At 42.5% G+C, this 24,760-nt stretch overlaps 1 pseudogene across 1 annotated transcript; it reads left to right on the forward strand.

Annotated features, from left to right (window-relative positions):
- Positions 1–3,537: 3,537 nt before the first annotated feature.
- Positions 3,538–5,395, forward strand: LOC309976836 (recombining binding protein suppressor of hairless-like; annotated as a pseudogene). The gene is made up of 2 exons: positions 3,538–3,602; positions 3,817–5,395. The product of its transcript is annotated as a recombining binding protein suppressor of hairless-like (transcript).
- Positions 5,396–24,760: the final 19,365 nt, after the last annotated feature.

Below are 24,760 nucleotides of genomic sequence, written 5' to 3' on the forward strand. Positions count from 1 at the left end.
AAAGAGCTTCAGAGAGAGCAAATACCTTCATATTCACTGGAGTCCATAAGGAGGAGAAGCCCTACAAGTGCTATGTGTGTGGAAAGGATTTTGCATATAACTGAGTTTTCACACTCATCTGAGTGTTCTCTCAGGGGATGAATCCTGTAAATATAATGAATGTGATAAGAATGAAAACAGCCATGAGTGGGATGAGTGGAGTAAGGGCTTATTTGGAGTTCACATCTTCGTTTCCATCTCAGAACCCACATGGGAGAGAAGCTTCCATATATAGGAAAAAGATATTAAGGGCTTCATGTGAAACTCATCTTATTCATCAGAGGTGCATGAGGAAAAGAAAACCATATACATGTGAAGAGTTTATTATTTTGAATAATAGTTCAGACCTTCTTACTCATCAGAGTCTGCACAGGAGGACAGAAATTCTATACATATGGTCAGTACTTGGCCTGTCAGTGTTCAGTAGAGAACCAGATGCCACTCTATATATTCTAGGCATGAATGCTTTTTTTTGGGGGGGGGGAGTAATAATTTTTTTTTTTTTTGCCCTGCCGCATGGCATGCTAGATCTTAGTTCCCCAACCAGGGATCAAACTCGTGCCCCCAGCAGTGGAAGCACGGAACCCTAACCACTGGACCACCAGGGAATTCCCATGGAGTAATAATTCTTATTGGAGTATAGTGGACTTACAACGTTGTGTTAGTTTCTGCAGGCATGAATGCTTTTAATACAGGCAATAAGAGGCACGCACACATTTGGAAGAGCTAAGGGAACGTTGATCAGGGAAGCCAACACCAGCCTGCAGCGCCAAACTGGGTTCTCAAGAGCTTTCTTAGAAGCTGCTGCCAATCTCAAGAATCTCAGTCTACAGCAGCAACATGAGTGATACTCAAGGGATTTCTCTGAAGCTGCTGAAGATGCGGAGAGCCCCATAAGCTATCTCAGTCTATAGTACCAATATGAGTGATATATTTTTTTAAGTATTAAAAGCTTTATTTATGATTGGAATCATTCAACAGAAGAGCAAAAGCAAATGAGCCTGAAAAAGAAACTAAGCTGTCGTCTAGAATAGCCTCAGTAGCTAAGCTGCCTTTGCACCTGGCTGGCATGACAGCTGTGGCTCAGCATACACAGCAGTTGCACTCACAGCAGCATCAATATGGATGATTCTTTTTTTTTTTTTGGCAGGACCGCGAGGCTTGTGGGATATTAGCTCCCCGACCAGGGATTGACCCCAGGCCCTCAACAGTGAAAGCACAGACTCCTAACCACTGAATCACCAGGGAATTCCCTGGCTGATTCTTAAGAAGCTCACTTGGATGCTTGGAAGCTCATGCCTGTCCACGATTCCTCCTGCAATTGCCTCCGGAGAATAATGCCTTTTCTTCCTATGCTTCCTAAGTCTCATGTGAGTGCCTTTTCAATGGCCAACTATAACCAAGAAACATCTGGGGAAGGGGATTCTGAGCTATGCTGTTCCTGTCTTTTCTTTTAATACAGGAGCCCTTAACAGATTCAGTCGTAGAAAGAAGTGATGATGCCATGTGACCAACAGACAATATAGCACAGTGTTGTAGGGGCCTCATCTGCACCTCAAGTATTAGTAAACAGCATGCACACTTATTTATGTCCAATCCATGAAGGTCGTGCTACAGGAAGGGCTACAGTTAGCACTCCACTCTTGGAAGACATCAGTTTTCCTACACTGTTGATGGACTCTATTGGTATCATGCATGTCAAGGATTCCAGAGATACCTCTGGTCTCCCCAGTCATTAAACATCTATGCGGAACAAAATCCATAAATGTGATGGTTGTAGCCACGGCTATCGTCAATGCTCAAACTGCTACCATACCTTCTACACAGGAAGAAAATTGTAACTGGGGTGTGTCTTCAGATTTATTAAACAGACCGTATTAGAAAAATAACCTAGTGTTCTTTTTCTAATGTCTGGTCATACAAGTTATCAGAGAGTGTATTCATAAAATAAATAAAATGTGGTGAGAACTTTAATCAATGTGCAGGCCCTTAAATTCATTAGTCTCCACCACATGAGAGAAAGTTTATCGAAGTGATGTTTTAAGAGTATCACAGAAACACTCCTATATGGTCAACACACTGTTTTCTCTTTATGGGCACACGAGAAGATTATGTTCACATCCTCCAATATGGATCGGAGCCATATGATTGAATTCTGGCCAATGGAGTGAGGACAAAAATTATGTGCACCACTTCCTGGCATTGCCCATAAAAATATTCCAGATGATTCTCTCCTTCCTCTTCCACAGTGATCTCTAGCCATGAATTATGGGTGCCACCTGTTCCATATATGTAGCTACAAGATGAAGGACTGCCTGACCTCTGTTGGACATCACTTGAGTGAGAAATCTTTTTTGCACTAAGACACTGAGATTTCAGGGGTTATCTGAAGTATCAAGTCTATCCTAACCAGTACAAAAGTCTTAGTAGAAGCTAATTTCGTAATTACACAGGAAGGTAACTCTACAATCCACCCCTTAAATGTTTGAAACAATTATTTTCAAACTTACATAAAAGTTACAAGTACAGTAACAAAGGATTTTCCTTCCCTGAACTCTGAGACTATCATGCTGCCCCATCACCACTGGATACTTCAGTGTATATTATTACAAATATGGATATTTTCTACACAATCATTTTATAACAACCAACATCAGGAGATTAATATTTGTACATTACTACCATCTAATCCACATATTCCATTCACATTTCATCAATTGCCCCAACAATGTCCTTTATAGCAAAATTATCTAATCTAGGATCACACAATGCGTTTAGTCATTACAGCAGGTTAGGCTCCTTCAGTATGGAATAGTTTCTCAGACTTCCATGAGCTTGACACTTTAGAAGATCACATGTTATTTTTGTTCTTGTGTAGAACATCCCTTAATTCGGACTTGTCTGATATTTCCTCGTGATTAGATTCAGCTTATGCACCTTTGACCAGAATATCACAGAAGTGATGATGTGCTCTTTTGGCATACAATTTTATTTATCCCATTTGTGGTGATGTTAATTTCGATTACTGGACCCATATGATATCTGCTAGACCTTTCACTGTAAAGTTACTAGTTTTTTCCATTATAATCAGGAAGTAGTGTGTGGAGTGGTACTTTGAGTTCATGAAAATATCTGCTTTTCATTAAACTCTCATTAACTGATTTATTAATATAATCTAGACTCTTGGATTTCTAATCTATTCAATGTGCTATGATCAGTTACTGTCACTTATTTTGATCCTTAAATTAACCCAGATTTGGCCATGGGAACCCTTTAGGCTGGCTTCTGTGTCCTTTTAATTTGTACCCATCATTCTTTAATCACCCCCTTACTTTCTGGCACAAGACATGTGAGGCTCACCTTGTACTTTCCCAGCCTGTTGATTTGCACCCTTGGGAGTCTCCTAGGTGAAATCTGAAACACAGAGGGTAGGGAGAGACCACTCCTCAACCACTGTGCCACCAGGGAAGCCCTACCTTAACATATTCTTGAAGTACCATGGCGTGGATTAAAAGAAAATTTGGTGAGCGGCCTCCATCTAAATGACTCACTAGGGAAGCTATGTGAAATTATTTAAAAGAGCGAGGGAGGCTTCCCTGGTGGTGCAGTGGTTGGGAGTCCGCCTGCCGATGCAGGGGACACGGGTTCATGCCCCGGTCCGGGAGGATCCCACATGCCGCGGAGCGGCTGGGCCCCTGCGCCATGGCCGCTGAGCCTGCGCGTCCGGAGCCTGTGCTTCGCAACGGGAGAGGCCACAACAGTGAGAGGCCCACGTACGGCAAAAAAAAAAAAAGAGCAAGGGGATCAAACAGTACTTATTCTTCATGCAAAAGCTGCATAGAAGTCATATGGAAATGAAAAAAGGTTGTTTTGCCCTCCTCCTTATGTGTATCTTATGGGCAGTGGATGGAAGGGAAAAAAAAGAACAAATGGAACGCGATGGTTGTTCTGAACAAGAGTCTCAACCATGTGCATTTATTGGAATAGGAAATAGTGACTAAGAAATGCAGCAGCTGAACTTGGAAGGAAAGAACTATTGCACGGCCAAAACATTGTATATATCTGATTCAGACAAGAGGAAGCACTTCGTGCTGTCTGTAAAGATGTTCTGTGGCAATAGTGATGGCTTTGGTATGTTCCTCAGCAAGCGGAGAAAAGTCATCTCCAAACCTTCCAAAAAGAAGCAGTCATTGGAAAATGCTGACTTATGCATCGCCTCGGTAACAAAGGTGGCTCTGTTTAATCGACTTCGATCCCAGACAGTTAGTACCAGATCCTTGCATGTAGAAGGAGGTAATTTCCATGCCAGCTCTCAGCAGTGGGGAGCATTTTACATTCATCTCTTAGATGATGATGAATCAGAAGGAGAAGAATTCACAGACCGCGATGGATACATCCATTATGGACAAACAGTCAAACTTGTGTGTTCAGTTACTGGCATGGCACTCCCAAGATTGATAATTAGGAAAGTTGATAAGCAGACCGCATTACTAGATGCAGATGATCCTGTGTCACAGCTCCATAAATGTGCATTTTACCTTAAGGATACAGAAAGAATGTACTTGTGCCTTTCTCAAGAAAGAATAATTCAGTTTCAGGCCACTCCATGCCCAAAAGAACCAAATAAAGAGATGATAAATGATGACGCTTCCTGGACAATCAATAGTACGGATAAGGCAGAGTATACCTTTTACGAGGCGATGGGCCCTGTCCTTGCCCCAGTCATACCCGTGCCTGTTGTAGACAGCCTTCAGTTGAATGGCGGTGGGGACGTAGCAATGCTTGAACTTACAGGACAGAATTTCATTCCAATTTTATGAGTGTCGTTTGGGGATGTAGAAGTTGAAACTATGTACAGACGTGGAGAGAGTATGCTCTGTGTTATCCCAGACATTTCTGCATTCCGAGAAGGTTGGAGAGGAGTCCGGCAGCCAGTCCAGGGTCCAGTGACTTTGGTCCGTAATGATGAAATCATTTATTCCACCAACACCCCAGAACCAGGGCCCTACACCCCAGAACTGGTGCCATAGCCACACTGCAGTGCGGGGAGTCATCCTTCGAGCCAACTCCATCCAAGTGCCCCCTAATGAGTCAAACACAAACAGCAAAGGGAATTACACAAATGTCAGCACAAATTCGACCAATGTCACATCATCGACAGCAACAGTTGTGTCCTAACTGCCGTCTTTTTGCTAGGACGTACACTAACTCGAGTGCGGCCAAATGTTGACCAAAAAAAAAGAAAGAAAAAAATGAACAATCTTCTGTGGTTTCTTGGGAAAACTTTTCATACCCAGTGATACTATTCAAAAAGCCCATTACCTGCAAGTGCTGATTTGAAGTGCAGAAGCCACAGTAAAACAAACAAACACCATTGTAAAGCAATTATACCCCAATAAAGATGTTAAAACAAACAAACAAACAAACAAAAAAAACTCATCAAAATGTACAAACTTTTGGAAATTGATTTTTTTCAGCTGTTATTTTTGTTTGGTTGGTTTGTGTTTGGTTTTGTTTAAATGGGCAAGAAATAGAGATGTGGATGGAGTAAAAGGTAATCAAACTAGAAGATGAAAATCTAACATAGTTTTTATGGACCAAGGAACTTGCATAAGCTTTAGCAAAAGGTACATTTCCATCATACCTTTTTTATATCACAGTATATATAATACACCTTTGTTACCAAATAGGTTGTTCTCCTCCCCACCCCCTTTGAGCGTTTGCTCTTAAGTGCATTCAGGTGGCAAGCTTGACCATGCTTGTTTAATCTAATTACCATACTCCTCCAGGTCTTTTTGGTCTAAGGCTGGAACTGTTCTTTTTATTTTATTATTTTCTTTAAAAGCTGAAGTCTTATGACTTTTCATGAGTGGAAGGTGTTGTGATTTCAGCAAGTCAAATCTTGTAAAGGCCTGCATATTTCTTTTAAGATTATTTGAAGTCTGTGCAAAAGCTTTAAAAACAATGCCTCTGCCTTGCCTGCAATACATGCAACGTACGTTGACTTAGGCTCTATTCTCAGACACCATTGACAGTTATTTCTGTGTGTTCCTTTTTTAAAAAAAATGTATTTATAGTTGTAATCCAAGAGGTTCTAACATTTACCTGGAATTAAATGTGGCCATTTAGTCATTAATGAAAAGAAAATAGTAAATAGTACAGTAATACACGATCCACAGTTAGTTGAATCCACAGATGGGGAACTTCCAATATGACGGGCCTTGAATACGGAGGGCCAGCTGTAAGTTATACTCAGATTTTTGACTGAGTGGAGGGTCTGCGCTCCTAACCCCCAAGTTGTTCAAGGGTCAACTGTATATATTGAAAAGCATAAATTGACACCTCCAAAGTTAATCCCAAACCACAGGCGCATTCTGTTTTCTCCCTTCCCAGCAAAGAGCTCCGATGCCGAAAAGAGTTAATAGCAGGTCTGAGACCACTGTCTGTAGAAAGGCCCGTTTCGAGGTCATGAAGGACACCTGGGAGCTTGGATTTTGGTAGGGTTCCCTCACCATTTCCTGTTAATGGGGATTCACTGTGCCTTGACTGTTTGTACAAATAATGTGGCTTACGCTGAACACCTGCTTTCCTTCTGGGCACCGGGAATTTGAGTTCGTGCTCGGCGTGACTACGTGACCAGCCTGCAGTGGGAATCTTGGGCGATGTGTGTATGTGATGGGCCTTCCTGGTAGATACACTTCACACGTGTTGTCACAGTTGTTGCTAGGGAATTAACTGTGTCAGACTGGTTTTCTCCAGACTTTACCCCAAGGAACAAAACTTTAGATAAACCAGAGAAAAAAAAAGAGGGCCTAGGAGGAAAATGCTTAGCCTCCTTGATAGCTCCACGGAGCTGGCACAGCGCCCCTCCCTTCAACCCCCGGACTGTAATGTTAACCCTGTAAGTGCTGAATCAGAGCTGTCACAGCGCCTCTCCCTTCAACCCCCGGACTGTAATGTTAACCCTGTAAGTGCTGAATCAGAGCTGTCACAGCGCCCCTCCCTTCAACCCCCGGACTGTAATGTTAACCCTGTAAGTGCTGAATCAGAGCTGTCACAGCGCCCCTCCCTTCAACCCCCGGACTGTAATGTTAACCCTGTAAGTGCTGAATCAGAGCTGTCACAGCGCCCCTCCCTTCAACCCCCGGACTGTAATGTTAACCCTGTAAGTGCTGAATTTATTGCTCAGGGGTTTGAGGGGGAAAGAGGGGAACTTTGAAAAGCGTGGGTTTGTATTTTGTGGCTAATACACCTGGATGTGGGATCATCTCAGTCACGGAAAGCCGCAAAGAAAAGGCGTCAGGGGGCCACAGCGCCCTGGATTTCTGCTGCCAGTGGGCAGGTTGAAACTTAATCTCTGAGTCTGAAGAACAGAGATGTGTCTTGCCTATAGGGGGAAAAAGGAGACAACACGAAAAGGGAGGCAATCTCCTGATGGAGATACACTTTTGGAGATTTCAAAAGCCGTCTTCAGTTGTTATTGGGCTCCTGGGAAATCAGATGTCTGACCCTGAGAGGCTGGTGTTTCTCTAGCCTGGTGTGCATGTTTTCTAGAGGGTCAGTTTGGACTCTAAGAATGACGAAGAGGAAGGGGTTCCAGGAAAGCCTTACTGGAACTTAGAACGTAGCTGTCTGACCCTACTGAGTCTCGGCTTTGCTGCTGCCAAAGAAAAGCAGCTGGCTTTTTTGCGAATCCTGAAATCACAGATGCTATCTGCCTGGACCTGCCTCTGAGCTGAAACCTGAGACTGTCTACCTAAGGGTTTCAGCCCCAGCACGTGCTGTGCTTAATTGAAATGGGATGGAATTTCTTCACTCAAAAAACTGGCTCAGACTATGCAACTGTGGCAGACTTAGGACAGCCCTCTAGGGGGACCCCAAACTGTGACAAAACAGCATGGATGTTCCCACTTCTGGGCATAGATCCAAAGGAAATGAAAACAGGTTAGTGAAGAGATACGTGTGCTTCCATGTTCATTGCAGCATTATTCACAATAGCCAAGATATGGAAACAACCTAAGTGTCTGTCAGTGAATGAATGGATAAAGATGATGTGGTGTTATGTATACAATGGAATATTATTCAGTCATGAGAAAAAAGGAAATTCTTCCATTTGGGACAACATGGATGCACTTGGGGGGCATATGCTAAGCGAGATAAGTCAGACAGAGAAAGACAAATACTGTATGTTGTCATGTATATGTGGAATCTAACAAATAAAACAAAGTAGTGAATATAACAAAAAAGAAACAGACTCACAGATACAGAGGACAGACTAGTGGTTACCAGTGGGGAGAGGGACTGGGGAGAGGTGGGTAGGGCATTAAGAGGTTCAAATGATTATGTATAAAATAAACATGCCACAAGGACATATTGTACAGCACAGGGAATATAGCCAATATTTTATGATAACTATAGATGGAGTATAATCTATAAAACTTTTGAATCACTATGTTGTACACCTGAAACTAATATAATATTGTAAATCAACTATACCACAATAAAAATTTTTTTAATTAAATTTTAAAAAGGAAAATGGAAAAAAGAATTGATTAGACAGGTCATTAAAAAGTTCAGATACGTTTAAATAAGACCCTGACACCCCCACCTTAAAAAAATTAAAAATAAAAAAACAAATTATAAAAACAGAGTAAAATGGTGGTTACCAGGGGCTGGGGGTGGAGGATATGGGAGAGCTATTGTTTAAAGGTACATATAACTAGTAGATAAATAAGTCCTGGAGACCTAATACATGATATAGTGATTATAGACAACAAAACTGTATTATAAACATTAATTGTTCTCACCACTTGAAGAAATAATTATGTGATGTGATAGAGGTATTAACTAACACCACAAGGGCAATCATTTTGCAGTAGAAGTGTATCAAATCAATCTATTGTACACCTTAAATCTACACAGTGTTGTAAGTCAAATATATCTTTTTTTTTTTTTTTTTTTCGGTACGCGGGCCTCTCACTGCTGTGGCCTCTCCCGTTGCGGAGCACAGGCTCCGGACGCGCAGGCTCAGCGGCCATGGCTCACGGGCGCAGCCGCTCTGCGGCATGTGGGATCCTTCCGGACCGGGGCACGAACCCGTGTCCTCTGCATTGGCAGGCGGACTCTCAACCACTGCGCCACCAGGGAAGCCCTATATCTTATTTTTTTTGAAAAAAGAAAGTGAAAACAATATCATGGAATCTGCTGGACCCACTGGGTCACACGGAAACACCCACAGGAAAGGCTTATTGCCAGATGAGACCATCTGAAACTAAGCTGCTTATCCACACTCTGACAGCGTTCATCCCTTTTGAGCCCTGCCTGTCAAATCAAAACACATCTGAACCTCAATAAGGACAGACTTCATTCAAAAGGACTTGTATATATGCACTACCAAACGTAAAATAGGTAGCTGGTGGGAAGCAGCTGCATAGCACAGCGAGATCAGCTCGGTGCTTTGTGACCACCTAGAGGGGTGGGATAGGGAGGGTGGGAGGGAGACGCAAGAGGGAGGAGATATGGGGATATATGTATATGTATAGCTGATTCACTTTGTTATAAAGCAGAAACTAACACAACAATGTAAAGCAATTATACTCCAATAAAGATGTTTAAAAAAAACAAACACTTGTCATAGGGAGAACCCTCCGATTTCAGAAATCTGCAAGTGTCTCAAATTTAAACAGAAAAGGGCTTTTCTATGGCGGGGTAAGAAAGGCTGGCAGGAACGTTGGAGGGAGGAGCCGGTGGCCAAATCAGGGCTTCAACGAGAAATGTTTATTGTCTTCAAAGACATCTCACGGATGTCCTCAAGATGCTTGAGAACAGTAGATACGGTAAGAAACCCAGAAAATAAAACTGCGGTTCTCCAAATCCTCTGACTGGGAAACCTCAACTCTCACCCAGGCCACAGCTCCCCTGTCCACTTGTGGGTTCATTCACTCCTCCATTCATTGTGGATTCCACCCTTTTATCTGAGGGACTGGCGATATGAAGCTGAGTAAGAATTGATCGCCTCTCGGGCAACACAGGAGGTTAATTAATCAAATATACCTGGATGGGACTTCCCTGGCGGTCCAGTGGTTAAGAATCCACGCTTCCACTGCAGGGGGCGGGGATCGGATCCCTGGCTGGGGAACTAAGATCCCACATGCCTCGGGGCACAACCAAAAAAATAATAATGATAATAAATTTAAAAATAAATAAATAAAATAAAATATCCCTGGAGGGTGATGGAGGGCTTCCTGAAGGCCACAGCTGAGTAGGTTTTTAAGGGCACATGAAAGTTTTCCAGGAAAATAAAGGGAAAGAGCGTCTTCCAGGTGGAAACAATGGCCCACATAAAGGGGTGTGAAGACTCGAGAACTCAGGAAAGGCCAAGTCTGGAAAGTCGGGTCTAGAAAAGGGACCCTGCTGGACGTCACGGACAAAACCGAGCCAGGTGAACCAAACCCTTATTTGGTCCAGTGAGGTTTTCCCACTAAACCCCCAGAATTGTCAGACCTCCGTGCAACTCCCCGTTACTGATGATCATTGAGGCACAGAGAAGAAGTTAGGAGTTGTGAGGGGATGCTTCTGCCAGTACGGGGAGATGCTAACGAGAATAGGGAACGTGTCTCAAATGCTTACAGTGTGCGCGGCCCGGTGCTGTGTTTTGTTTTGTTTTTTTTTGCGGTACGTGGGCCTCTCACTGCTGTGGCCTCTCCCGTTGCGGAGCACAGGCTCCTAGCCCTGTGTTTTATGTGTATGCACAGCGTTATGCCTCTTGATGACCGTGCGAGGAGGTTACAATCTTCCTTTTACACAGATGAGGCACAGAGAGGTAACGAGTCCGTGTTAAACCCTCAACGATGTGACTCCAGAAACCACGCCCCTCCCTGCGTTATACTATCTGGCAAGCAGGTCCCATGTCAGCAGGAGATTTCTGCCTCTTCCGTGGGTCTGTCCTTCACTCCCTGGGGATGGCTGAGTAGTGCCCCCCGCAAAGACACCCACATCCTGATCCCCAGAACCTATGCATATGTTCCCTTAGATGGCAAGAGGGACTTTGCAGATGTAATCAATGTCTTGAGATGGGGAGATGATCTTAGATGATCCAGGTGGACCCAATGTAATCACAAGAGGCTTATAAAAGGAAGGCAGCCTGTTAGAGAGAACATTCCATGCAGCTGGCTTTGAGGCTGGTGGGGAGGGGTCACAAGCCGCCTCTCGAAGCTGGAAGAGGCAAGGAATGGATCCTTCCCTGGCGCCCCCAGAAAGAATCAGCCCTGCCCACACCTTGACTTTAGCCGTACTCGCTTTGGATCTCTGACCTCCAGAACTGTAAGAGAATATGTTTGTGTTGTTTGAAGCTAAGTTTGTGCTAATTTTCCACAGCAGCCATAGATAAATGAATCCACTCCTCGACTGTCCTTTCCTGATTCCACGAGAATTCCCCCTTTCTTGTCTTGTGTTTGTCTTTAGAGCAGCACGGAGACAGGGTGAAGAGCACAGGCTCTTGAGTCAGAGCTGGATTCAGGCCCGGCCACTGCCTACTGTCAACTCTGTGACCCGGGTGCCTTATTCTCATTGAACCTCAGCCTTCCTATCTATTAAATGGAAGCAAAAGTCATCTGCTCCTCATTAGTTATTGGGAATTTATCCAATGTGCCGGGCACTGAGCCTCACGTAGATAAGCTCACAAAATCTCCAAAACAACTATGTGGGCTGGGTTTTGTCATCACTACTCAAGTACCATTAAATGAAACAGAGACTCGCAAAGGTTTTGTTCTAACACGACAAATTAGGATATGTCAGAGGTCCATTCGTCCATGAACATAGGAGAGGGATGTGTCATTGAGCCTTTTCTGGCTTCAGGAAGAAAATTCACCAGCAATGATTTTTTTTTTTTCTTTGCACCGAGCAGGTTGCAGGGTCCAGGCCCTCGGCAGTGAAAGCTCAGAGTCCTAACCACTGGACGGCCAGAGAATTCCCACAATGATTCCTTTTTATAAAAGAAATAAGAACATAAATAATTTACTAAGCAACAAATAAGTAAAGCTGCCAACCAGAATTTCACACTTTTCAAAGATTACAGTCTGATGCTTGGGTGTCTGACAAGCACATTGCCAAAGACGGCTTTACCATTCAGAATAGCATCTGCTTCTATGAAGCTACCAGGAAAGAGGGGTCCCCCGAGTAGAGTTAGAACAGCTTTGCACCTGCCCACACGTTATTCCCCACAATTATCCTGAGAGGTGCCTCTGTTGGAATCCTCAACACGCAGACGACTAACATTAAACCAGTTACTTGACCAGTGAGTAGCACAGCCATGATTTGAACTCGGGCCTTTTGGGGGTTTTTTGGTTTGTTTTTGTTTCTTGTTTTCTTTTTGAAGATGTGGACTTTTTTTTTTTATTTTACGCTGTACGCGGGCCTCTCACCGCCGCGGCCCCTCCCGTTGCAGATCACAGGCTCCAAACGCGCAGGCCCAGCGGCCATGGCTCACGGGCCCAGCCGCTCCGCGGCATGTGGGATCTTCCCGGACCGGGGTACGAACCCGCGTCCCCTGCATCGGTAGGCGGACTCTCAAACACCCAGCACCAGGGAAGCCCGATGTGGACCATTTTTAAAGTCTTTATTGAATTTGTTACAATATTGCTTCTGTTTTATGTTTTGTTTTTTTGGCCACTGAGGCATGTGGGATATTAGCTCCCTGACCAGGGATCGAACCCACACCCCCTGCATTGGAAGGCAAAGTTTTAACCACTGGACAGCCAGGGAAGTCCCCTGAACACGGACATTTTTGCCCCAGCCCCAAAATATATTCTATTGCCTCCCCTGCCCCACATTTCCTGGGGGGGCATGGCTGGCCTGGGCGCTCTGAGGACCAGCTGTTGGCACTGACGGTGCTTGTCCGAGGTGAACTAGAGGCGGCAGGACCCCAGCCCACACTCTGCTCACCAGGGGCTGTGTCTGCTCGGTGGAAGGGGAACCTTCCTGTAACTTTCGCAAAGATGCCAAACAGGCTAGGGGATTCCTGCCTTTTTCTTATGACTTCATTTCCTTTCTCCAGCTCTGTCTTCTCGTGACTCTGCCCTTCCCCAGAGAAAGGAGAAAACAACCAAGTTCCAGGTGAGTTGCGTTATCGCATCTTGTTTTGCAGTGAGTGGCCGCGTCTTTTCTGATTTCTTGGAGGGTGAAAGACGATACCCAATGTTTACTATTTGCGATGTACCAGGCATTTGCCTTTTATGATGCAATTTCATTTGTTCATTTTGTTTGTTCCCCAAATAATAGTGTAGAAGTGAATTTAAAAATTTCTACATTTACTACTTGCCTTACAAACCAGTTGTTTTCTGACTGGAATTTTTATTTATTTGTTATTGAAGTATAGTTGATATACAATATTGTTTCAGGTGTACAGCAAAATGACTCAGTTATACATATGTATACATCTATATTCTTCAATTCTTTTTCGTTATAGTTTATTGTAAGATATTGAATATAGTTCCCTGTGCTATACAGTAAATCCTTGTTGTTTAGCTATTTTATATATGGTAGAGTGCATCTGTTAATCGCATACTCCCAATTTATCCCTCTCCTAAACCAGTTGTTTTCAATGCTCTTCTTAAAATAGGTATTCACAACTATTTGCAATAATAGAAAATGATTTTGAATAGTGCTTTCTTTACTTACTTTTTATAACTGCTTGACTGAGATACAATTCACATACTGTATAATGCACCCACTTAAAGTGTAAAATTCAAAAGTTTTTAATATAAGCACAGATATGTGCAACTATCACCACAGTTAATCTTAGAACATTTTCATCGCCTCAAAGTACACTATACCTTTTAGCTACTACACCCCCTCCACCACTCGTAAAAATGGAATCATATACTATGTAGTCTTTATGACTGGCTATGATTTTTATGACTGTGATTTGGTGTAATGCTTTCAAGGTTTATCCATGTGTGGCGTGTATCACTACTCTGTCCCTTTTTATGACTGAATAATATTCCATTTATGGATGTAGCACATTTTGCTTAATTCATCAGTTTGGATTGTTTCCGCCTTCTGGCTGCTATGTATAAGGCTACCGTAAACCTCTGTATACAAGTTTTTGCATGCATGTGTTTTCGTTTGTCTTGGACATGTCTCTTGGGTAGAAGTAGAGTTGCTGTGTCATCTAGTAACTCTGTTTATTTATTTATTTATTTTTGGATTTAGTGAAATGTAATTTATGTGGTTTGCAATCACTTTTATATATAGTTAAGTTATTGCCTGTTGTCTCAGTGCAGGAATGGTTTCCAGGAACTCTCCTTCTGCAAACTGTTAATGAATGTTGACAATGCAGAGTTTTTAAGGCTTGTCACTGAACAAGAGATCTTCAGATGCCTTGTAATCTCGCACCTCATACATGAAAGAAGCTTGGTAGGGGACTTCCTGAATTTGACAACGATCCTAAAAGTTTATATGACATTACTAAGACAAGTTGTGGAGCCGAAATAAACTTTTCATAAACTAGCAATAGGAAAAAAAATTGAATAACTAGATTACAGAAAAGAAAAAGTACTTTTTCATTCTCTATATAGAAAATAATATAATAAAACCATTGTCATATGAAAAGGTGATCAAAGATAACCAAACTTTTAGAAAATAAGAATGTGGAAATACAGAGAGATTCATTCCTTTAGCTATTTCATCCACAGATATTTATTATTTGCCTACTCTATTTTCCAGAATGCTGCTAGGGGCTGAAAATAGAACAGTGAATAGACATAAATAGTCCCTGACATTGTAGTAACTATGTTTAAATGTTTGAGAAGCTGCCAGACTCTTTTCCAAAGTGTCTGCACCATTTTACAATCCTGCCAGCCATGTTTCCCATTTCTCCACATCTTTGCGAACACTGGTTATTACTTGATTTTTTTTTTCATTCTAGCTATCCTAGTGGGTGTGAAGTGGTATTTGTGGTTTTGATCTGCCTTTTCCTAGCAACTAATCTGCTCATTTCAAAATTGAGTTATTTGACTTTGTATTATTGAGTTGTAAGAGTACCTCCTGTGTTCTAGATACTGGCCCCTTATCAGATACATGATTTGCAAATAGTTTCTCCCATTCTGTATGTTGTCTTTCCATTTTCTTCATAATGTCTTTTTTTTTTAATTTTTTTTCATTTTTTTTCATAATGTCTTTTGCACAAAAATGTTTAATTTTGATGAAATCCAAGATATCCTTTTTCGTTGTTGCTCATGTTCTAAGAATTCATTTCCAAATCCGAGGTCATGCATATTCACCTGTTTTCTTTGGAAATATTTCTAGCTTTAACTCTCACATGTAAGTCTTAGGTCAATTTTGAGCTAATTTTGTATAAAATCGGAAATATCTAGTTTCATTCTTTGACACGTGGCTATCCAGTTGTCCAGCATTCTTCGTTGAAAAGATTCTTCTTTCCCCATTGAATGATTCTGGTGCCCTTGTTTGAAAACCAGTTGACCACAGACATAAGGTTTTGTCTCTGGACTCTGAATTCCATCCCATTGATCTATATATCCATCCTTATGCCAGTACCACATTATCTTGACTGCTGTTGCTTTGAAGTTTTGATTAGAAAGTGTGAGTCTTCTAACCTTCAAACATCTTACGTTGATGCATTTCAAAGTAAGTTGAAGATATTTCCTCCCAAGTATTTCAGTGTCCGTATCATTAACAAGAGTTCAGTATTTGTGGATGGATATTTTTTCTTTGGAGGTAAAACTTACATACATCAAAAGGCACATATATTAAGTGAACGATTCAGTGAGTTCCAAAATCTGAATATGTGTGCAATTAATTGGAGCCTGTAGCAGGATAAAGGTTATCCCAGGGAGTTTGTAATGCCCCTTCCCAGGCTCCTCCCTCATGCTCCTCTCCTGCATAACCAGATTAACACTGTTCTGATGTATTATCATAAAATAGATTTGCCTGTTCTGTTTTTTTGCTGTTGTAGTTAGATGTGATGTCTCTTTGATTTTGTTGTTATTTTCTATGTCTCTTGGGTTCCCCTTTTCATTTTACTACAGTTTGCAAACAGTAAAGTTGAAAAATCTGTTGGATTGACACTTTTATCATTATAAAATGTCCTTCTCTGTGTCTTGTAACAATTTTTGTCAAAGCCGGTGTTTTCTTTTTTTTTTAAATTAATTTGGCTGCATTGGGTCTTTGCTGTGTGCAGGCTTTCTCTAGTTGCGGTGAGCGGGGGCTACTCTTCGTTGAGGTGTGCGGGCTTCTCATTGTGGCTTCTCTTACTGCAGAGCATGGGCTCTAGGTGCATGGGCTTCAGTAGTTGTGGCACATGGGCTCAATAGTTGTGGCTGACGGGCTCTAGAGCGCAGGCTCAGTAGTTGTGGTGCATGAGCTTAGTTGCTCTGTGGCATGTGGGATCTTCCCGGACCAGGGCTCAAACCCGTGTCCCCTGCATTGGCAGGCAGATTCTTAACAACTGCACCACGAGGGAAGTCCCCCAACTCCATTTTAATTTTCCTTTCACACTTCAAAAGACACAAATAGGCTGAAGGTGAAAGGATGTGAAAAGACATCGTGCAAACAGTAACTGAGAGCTGGAGTGTTCATTACTAATATCAGAAAACAGTGACTTTGGGACTTCCCTGGTGGTGCAGTGGTTAAGAATCTGCCTGCCAATGCAGGGGACACGGGTTTGAGCCCTGGTCCGGGAAGATCCCACATGCCAGAGAGCAGCTAAGCCCGTGTGCCACAACTACTGAGCCTGCGCGCTAGAGCCCGTGAGCCACAACTACTGAGCCCACGTGCCACAACTACTGAAGCCTGTGAGCCTAGAGCCCATGCTCCACAACAAGAGAAGCCACTGCAATGAGAAGCCCATGCACCGCAACAAAGAGTAGCCCCCGCTCGCCTCAACTAGAGAAAGCCTACGTACAGCAACAAAGACCCAACGCAGCCAGAAAAAAAACAAAAAAACAAAAAACGGAGTTGGTATTGCTAAGAGCACTCGCTAAAATAGAGCCAGGAGGCCATTGAGGAAGTGACATAAGTCATAAGCACGTCTCAGCCTGGTTGGAATCTGACCTTTTGATCTGATGCAGCTATCTAGAACCTCTGCCAGAAATTCATGACTGTCGACTTACCAATGCTTACATTAAAAAAAAACCCTCATGATTCCTAAGAACAAATATTTTCTGGCTCACGTCAGAATCCACTGCAGTTCTCACCCAGCAACGTTTTCTTCTCCATTTTTTTTAAACTGAAGTATACTTGATTTACAAAGTTGCGTTAGTTTCTGCTGTACAGCAAAGTGAATCAGCTATACATATATATACATTCTTTTTCATATTTTCCATTATGGTTTATCATAGAATATTGAAAATAGTTCTCTGTGCTCTACCGTAGGACCTTGTTGTTTATCCATCCTATATATAATCATCTGCATCTGCTAATCCCAAACTCCCAATCTTTCCTTCCCTCAACCACATCCCCCTTGGCAACCACAAGTCTGTTCTCTATGTCTGTGAGTCTGTTTCTGTTTTGTAGATTAGTTCATTTGTGTCATATTTTAGATTCCACATAGAAGTGATATCATATGGTATTTGTCTTTCTCTTTCTGACTTACTTCACTTAGTGTGATAATCTCTAGTTCCATCCATATTGCTGCAAGTCACCCAGCAACTTTTAACAACCTTCATGGCTTTTTGTCTTTATAAGCCCATAACTCTTTCTCTTCCTTGGAACACTCTTTCGTGGTTGCCTGAATCTATGTCTCCCGCATTGCAGTTCTTAAAGACCCCAAATAAACTCTTTACTTATTTGCAGATTCCTGCATTATTATTTTCTTTTTCCGGTACGCGGGCCTCTCACTGTTGTGGTCTCTCCCGTTGCGGAGCACAGGCTCCGGACGCGCAGACTCAGCAGCCGTGGCTCACGGGCCCAGCCGCTCCGCAGCATGTGGGATCCTCCCAGACCGGGGCACGAACCCGCGTCCCCTGCATCAGCAGGTGGACTCGCAACCACTGCGCCACCAGGGAAGCCCCCTGCATTATTTTTTGGTTGACAGGAGCACCTAAGGGACATCTCACTCCTCAGCTTTTCCTTTTAAGCTTTGTGATTGGTTCATTATCTGCCCCAGCTGAACTGCCTCAGACCACCATGATGTGAAAACATTGCACGGGTTGGGCCTTCCAGGGAGTCAACCAATTGACCCAATAATAATTCTTTGGGAAGGAGGCTTTGAAAGAGCCCTAGGTCTACTCTGCTTCCTCCAGGAATGGAAATGCAGCCTCTCAGCTTCCAAGGCTGCTGCTGAGCTGGGAAGTGGGAGATGGACCTAAGCTAAGTTAAAACCGCAGGCCTTGCTCTTCTTACTGAGATTCAGCTGTTTTTTTCTTGACTAAATACACCTGGGCTGCTGCAAGCCTGTGGTTTAATTTCCAGAGTTCTGGGAAAAAAGTCAATTCTGTATCTGCCAATTTTTTCATTACTTTTACGTAGAGTGAACTTTCAGAGGTCCTTAACACTACCATGTTTGCCAAATGTTTCTGTAAAAGTATTTTCTTGGATTTATCTTTTCATTTGTCCTAGATCAACACCCAGGAGGGTAATCACTGGGCCACGGGAGAGATAGTATATTAAGGTTTTTTAAAAACGGCCAGACATTTTCCCCCCAAAGTTGTACCATTTACAATACAAACATTTGAGGTTTCCAGATGATTCATATCTTTATAATGTCGCATCAACTGAATCATACAATTGAAATGTCATCATTGAATTATACTTTCAAGTATGACTTACTACATTTAACAAATGATATTCATCAATATTTCATTAATATTCATTCCTCTTAAAATTCTATTTCATAGTATGGTATGGATTTATCTCAATTTGTTTATTCACCAGCTGATCTTTCAGTTGGCACTTATGAATAAAGCTGCTATACACATTGCATACAGATGTTTGGATGTATGTTTTCATTTCTTTTGGGTAACTACCTAGGAGTGAGATTGCTGGGGTTTAGGGTATTTTTTATTCAACTTGATAATGAACTGTCCTCCCTCCCTTCCAATTTGATCCATTCTAATAGGTGTGTAGTAGTATACTACTGTGGTTTTAATTTGCATTTCCTTATTGACTAATGATGTTGAGCACATTCATGTGCTTATTGGCCATTCCTGTGTCTTTTTTTTTTTTTTTGCGGTATGCGGGCCTCTCACTGTTGTGGCCTCTCCCGTTGCGAAGCACAGGCTCCGGACGCGCAGGCTCAGCGGCCGTGGCTCACGGGCCCATCCGCTCCGCGGCACGTGGGATCTTCCCAGACCGGGGCACAAACCCGTGTCCCCTGCATCAGCAGGTGGAGTCTCAACCACTGCGCCACTCAGGGAAGCCCTATTCCTGTGTCTTTTGAAAATGTTCAAATATTTTTTCCATTAAGAAAAAATGGATTGGATTGGATTATTTGTCTTCCTTGAATTGCAAGAGTTCCCTGTATATTCTGGGTACAAGTCCTTCATCAGATTTATGTCTCATAAATATTTTCTCTCATTATGCATCTTAACTTTTAAACTTTGAAATAGTATCTTTAATGAAATAGAATTTAACAAGCTTATTGAATGTCTTTTGATTTCATCCTTTGTGTCCAATATAAGAAATCTGACTAACCCATGTTCATAAAGGTTTTCTTCTGTTATAAGCTTTATAGCTCCCGTTTTACGTGTAGGTCTATGATACATTCTGAGTAAATTTGTGAATATGGTACAAAGGATCAAGGCTCATATATTTTAACCTAAGGTTGTTCAATTATTGCAGTAACATTTGTTGAAAAACAACTTTCTCCATTGAATTACCTTGGTACTTTTGTCAAAAATTAACTGACAGTATATATGTGATACTAGTTATGGATTTTCTACTCTGTTTCATTGAGCTATATGTCTATTTCCATCCTAATATCAACCTATCTTGATTGCCATAGTTTTACAGTAAGTCCTGAAATTAAGCAGTATGTCTTCTAATTTTCTTTTAAAAAATTGTTAGATGTTCTAAACCCTATGATTTTTCCATATAAATTTTTATTTATTTAAAAAAATTATTTTTATTTATTTTTGGCTGCGTTGGGTCTTCGTTGCTGCACAGGGGCTTTTCTCTAGTTGCAGCAAGTGGGGGCTACTCTTTGTTGCAGTGCACGGGCTTCTCATTGCGGTGGCTTCTCTTGTTGCAGAGCACAGGCTCTAGGCGCATGGTTTTCAGTAGTTGTGGCACGCGGGCTCGGGAGTTGTGGCTCACAGGCTCTAGAGTGCAGGCTCAGTAGTTGTGGCGCATGGGCTCAGTTGCTCTGCGGCATGTGGGATCTTCCTGGACCAGGGCTTGAACCCGTGTCCCCTGCATTGGCAGGTGGATTCTTATCCACTGTGCCACCATGGAAGCCCTATTTATTTAGTAACTGATGTGGTCTTTTCTATAAACGGGCCACCCAACATTGCCCCCTACATAGCTTGGGCTTGTGTGTTTATGAATGAACAATCAATGACCTTTTTTTGGGGGGGCCACACCTCGCGGCATGTGAGATCTTAGTTCCCTGAACAGGGATGGAACCGGTGCCCCCTGCAGTGGAAGGGAAGAGTCTTAACCACTGGACCACCAGGGAAGTCCCAATTTTTCCATGTAAATTCTAGAATCCACTTGTCAGTATCTACAGGAAAGCCTGAGGAGATTTTGAAGGTGACTGTGTCACAGTTACAGATCAATCTAGGGAGAATTGACATTTTAACAATCTGTCTTATCCAAGAAAAATGACATCTCTCCATTTACGTAGGTCTAGTCTTAAGTTCTGTTAGTGTATTACATAGAATATAGATCATCGTGTTCTGTCGTATGCCACCTACAGGAGGGGGTGACCTCCCCTATCCTCCATCACCTGCCAGATCCCTTGGCTGCCTTGGGATAAACTGAGTGAACAGCAGTGGGAGATGGTGGACTACGTGAGGGTGCTGCCACCACCCATGTGATGGAGCTCAGGGGAATGCTGCTGCTTTCCATCCCTTAACCAGGAAGTCCGTGATGAAGGATGGGACCCAAGCATCAACACACTTGGTCAAACCTCAGGCAGTCTTCTCAGTGCTGGATGCCCTGGCCAGCAAATGGAACCGTCTTCACATTTATCAAACCGCTGGACCACTGCCTAAAAATTGTTTGCACGCTAGGGTAAAGGACTCTGAGAATCTCTTGCCTTACAGATGCCCAGGACATAAATCGAATCACACGTGTCTCTACATACACTAAAGCCACGATACAAGGCCTTGCCAGGGTACTCCTCATCTTCAGAATTATAGAACTTACTGATAATAACCAAGACACCTATTTCACTTCCCGAAATACACATTGCTAGCTCTTGGAAAAGGCATTCAATGGAACTCATGTCCCTGATGGGTCCCAGATAGCCCATTTAATTAAAAGACAGAAAGGTAACCTCAGACAACTCCTTTTCAAATTCCAGTTCAGCAAATGGATTCCTAAATGGGTCTCTGTCTTGCCCCAGACCTTACTTTATCTTAATTCAGAGCTCCTTGGCTGGGTCACACCAACATTAAACACCTTTCTCAGCGCCGTTTCCCATGTTTAAAGTGGGTTATGGGGACTTCCCTGGCAGTCCAGTAGTTAAGACTCTACGCTTCCACTGCAGGGGGCATGGGTTCAGTCTGTCGTCCGGGAATTAAGATCCTACACGCTGTGTGGTGTGGCAAAAAAATAAAAAAGGGTTATGTCTGACCTCCATGTATATAAAGGCTCATTATATATAAGGCCCTTTAATAATATCACCCCCATCTTTATAAATGTTTTATCTTGCCCTGCCACCCAATAAGGGCTGGAAACCAGACTGAGGGTGCATACTCTCCTGGGACCCATTTGAGCCTCAAATTCCACCACCCCAAAACTTTGCTAAATGTTCTGGTTATAAGGGGTAGATAATATTTGTTCTCCCTCTGATCCTTTTCAGGAAATTAAATTAGTATTCCAGGGCCATCCGCACAGACGGAGTGGACTACCAAAAAAGGGAGATAGAAAACTCCACTTAGTACATTTAAAAAAAACAAACAAACACATTTGGACATAATTTATTCAACACTGTTAATTTACTGTGGCTGTATTAAGAAAATTCTATAAACCAGGTGGCTTAAACAACGGATTTATCTTACCCCAGTTCCGGGTGCTAGAAGTCCGAGATCAAGGTATCAGCAGGTCTGTCTGCTTCTGGGATCTCTCCCTCTGCCTTGCAGATGGCCTCTTCTCTGTCCTCACATGGCCTTTTCTTTGTGTGATGCATACCTGGTGTCTCTGTGTGTGTCTAAATTTCCTCCCCTTATAAGGATACCAGTAATATTGTATTCAGACCCCCCCACACACCAAAGACCTCATTTTAACATAATAACCTCTTTAAGGACCTTCTCTCCAAAGAGGGTCACATTCTGAGGTACTGGATGTTAGGACTTCAACATATGAATTTGTTGGGAAGGGGGTGAACACAATTACACCGATAAAAACACCATATCAGATAATGATGAAACCAGACGAGCCTTCCTTGATAGTTATATGTGCCAAGGAAACTCAACATCACACGACAAAGCCTATCGAGTGCAGCTGCACACCCTACTGTTGACTGTGGGTCTGGTTACTGTGGGTCTGGGTGCTTTCATTGGTTTGCAGTCAAGAGACTCAAACCTTCCAAGGAAGCCATTGTTTCAAGCACACATGACAAATGCTGAGGCCTGCATGCCATCAAGTTCTGTTGATACAGGCGCTATGATCCAAAGACCTTGCAAGCTTGCCTACCACCAACAAATCCTTTGCCCTTGAGGTCAAGGGACCACAGTAACTGGCAAAATTAGAGGACCTGCCTACAGGCTAATGCTGGATATTTCAATTGGCAAATGACCTGACACCCTATTAACACATTTTTTTTTTTTTTTTTGTGGTACGCAGGCCTCTCACTGCTGTGGCCTCTCCCGTTGCGGAGCACAGGCTCTGACGCGGAGGCTCAACAGCCATGGCTCATGGGCCCAGCGGCTCCGCGGCATGCGGGATCCTCCCGGACTGGGGCACGAACCCGTGTCCCCTGCATCGGCAGGTGAACTCTCAACCACTGCGCCACCAGGGAAGCCCATTAACACATTTTTGACCAGAGACGTATTACGGCCACCGGCGTTAGTTTCTGCAAAAATCTCCCGGTCAATAATGTGTTAACGACATACACTCAAATCAGGCCATATGGTTTAAAACCTATTTGCAACAGAAATAGTTTGCACATAAACCTCCTCCTCAGTTACACACAGACATCTCGAATCTTTACATATACTTTACCAGACTATCAGTTCATATCCTCCAAGAGCACACCTGCCATACCTACCACCTTGACCCAAGAAACACACCAAGATGTTAATTGTCTATATTTTTTCAATGGCAATTTTCTCCTGATCTGTTGGCCTTACTGTACTTCAACTTTTCTATTAACACACTGTATTTTAAAACATGATCATGTTATCTGTAAGTAGTTTTCTTTCTTTCCAATTTGTACACCTATTAGTTTTTGCACTAACTTGGACCTTCAGTCCAATATTGAATAGAAGTAGTGAGATTGGACATCATAAAAGCATTCATTCTTTCAATATTAAATATGCTAGCTGTAGCGTTCTTATAGATATGGTTTATCAGTTTGAGGACGTTGCCTTTCTATTCGTAGTCTATTGAGAGTGTTAATCATGAATGGTTGTTCAGTTCTGTCAAATACTTTTTGTATAGCTATTGAAATGGCCATATGGTCTTTTTTTTAGTCTCTTATTAACATGGTGAATTACTTTAAAGAGAGAAATGGTTACTAAATTTCTTTTTAATTAATTTTATTTTTGGCTGTGTTGTTCTTTGTTGCTGTGCACAGGCTTCTCTAGATGCAGCGAGCCAGGACTATTCTTCCTTCTGGCGCATGGGCTTCTCATTGCAGTGGCTTCTCTTGTTGCAGAGCACAGGCTCTAGGTGTGCAGGCTTCAGTAGTTGGAGCACCTGGGCTCAGTAGTTGTGGCTCGTGAGCTCTAGAGCATGTCAGTAGTTGTGGTGCATGGGCTTAGTTGCTCCATGGCATGTGGGATCTTCCCGGACCAGGGATTGAACCCGTGTCCCCTGCATTGGTAGACAGATTCTTAACCATGGTGCCACCAGGGAAGTCCCTGTATGATCTTTTCAATGTGTTGTTGGATTCACTTTGCTAGTATTTTGTTGAGGATTTTTTGTGTCTATGTTCATCAGTGATATTGGTCTGTAATTTTCTTTTTTAGTGATATTTTTGTCTGGTTTTTGTATCAGGGTGATGGTGGCCTCATAGAACGAGTTTGGGAGTGTTCCATCCTCTGCACTTTTTTCCAAGAGTTTGAGAAAGATAGGTGTTAACTCTTCTCTAAATGTTTGATAGAATTCACCTGTGATGCTATCTGGTCCTGGACTTTTGTTTGTTGGAAGATTTTTAATTACAGTTTCAGTATCATTGGTCTGTTTATATTTTCTAATTCTTCCTTGTTCAGTCTTGGAAAGTTGTACTTTTCCAAGAATTTGTCCATTTCTTCCAGTTTGTCCATTGTATTGGCATATAGTTGCTTGTAGTAGTCTCTTATGATCCTTTGTATTTCTACGGTGTCAATTGTAATTTCTCCTTTGTCATTTCTAATTTTATTGATTTGAGTCTTTTTTT

This window comes from Leucopleurus acutus (genome assembly GCF_964270905.1).
Source record: "Leucopleurus acutus genome assembly, chromosome: 20".
Lineage (NCBI taxonomy): Eukaryota > Metazoa > Chordata > Mammalia > Artiodactyla > Delphinidae > Leucopleurus > Leucopleurus acutus.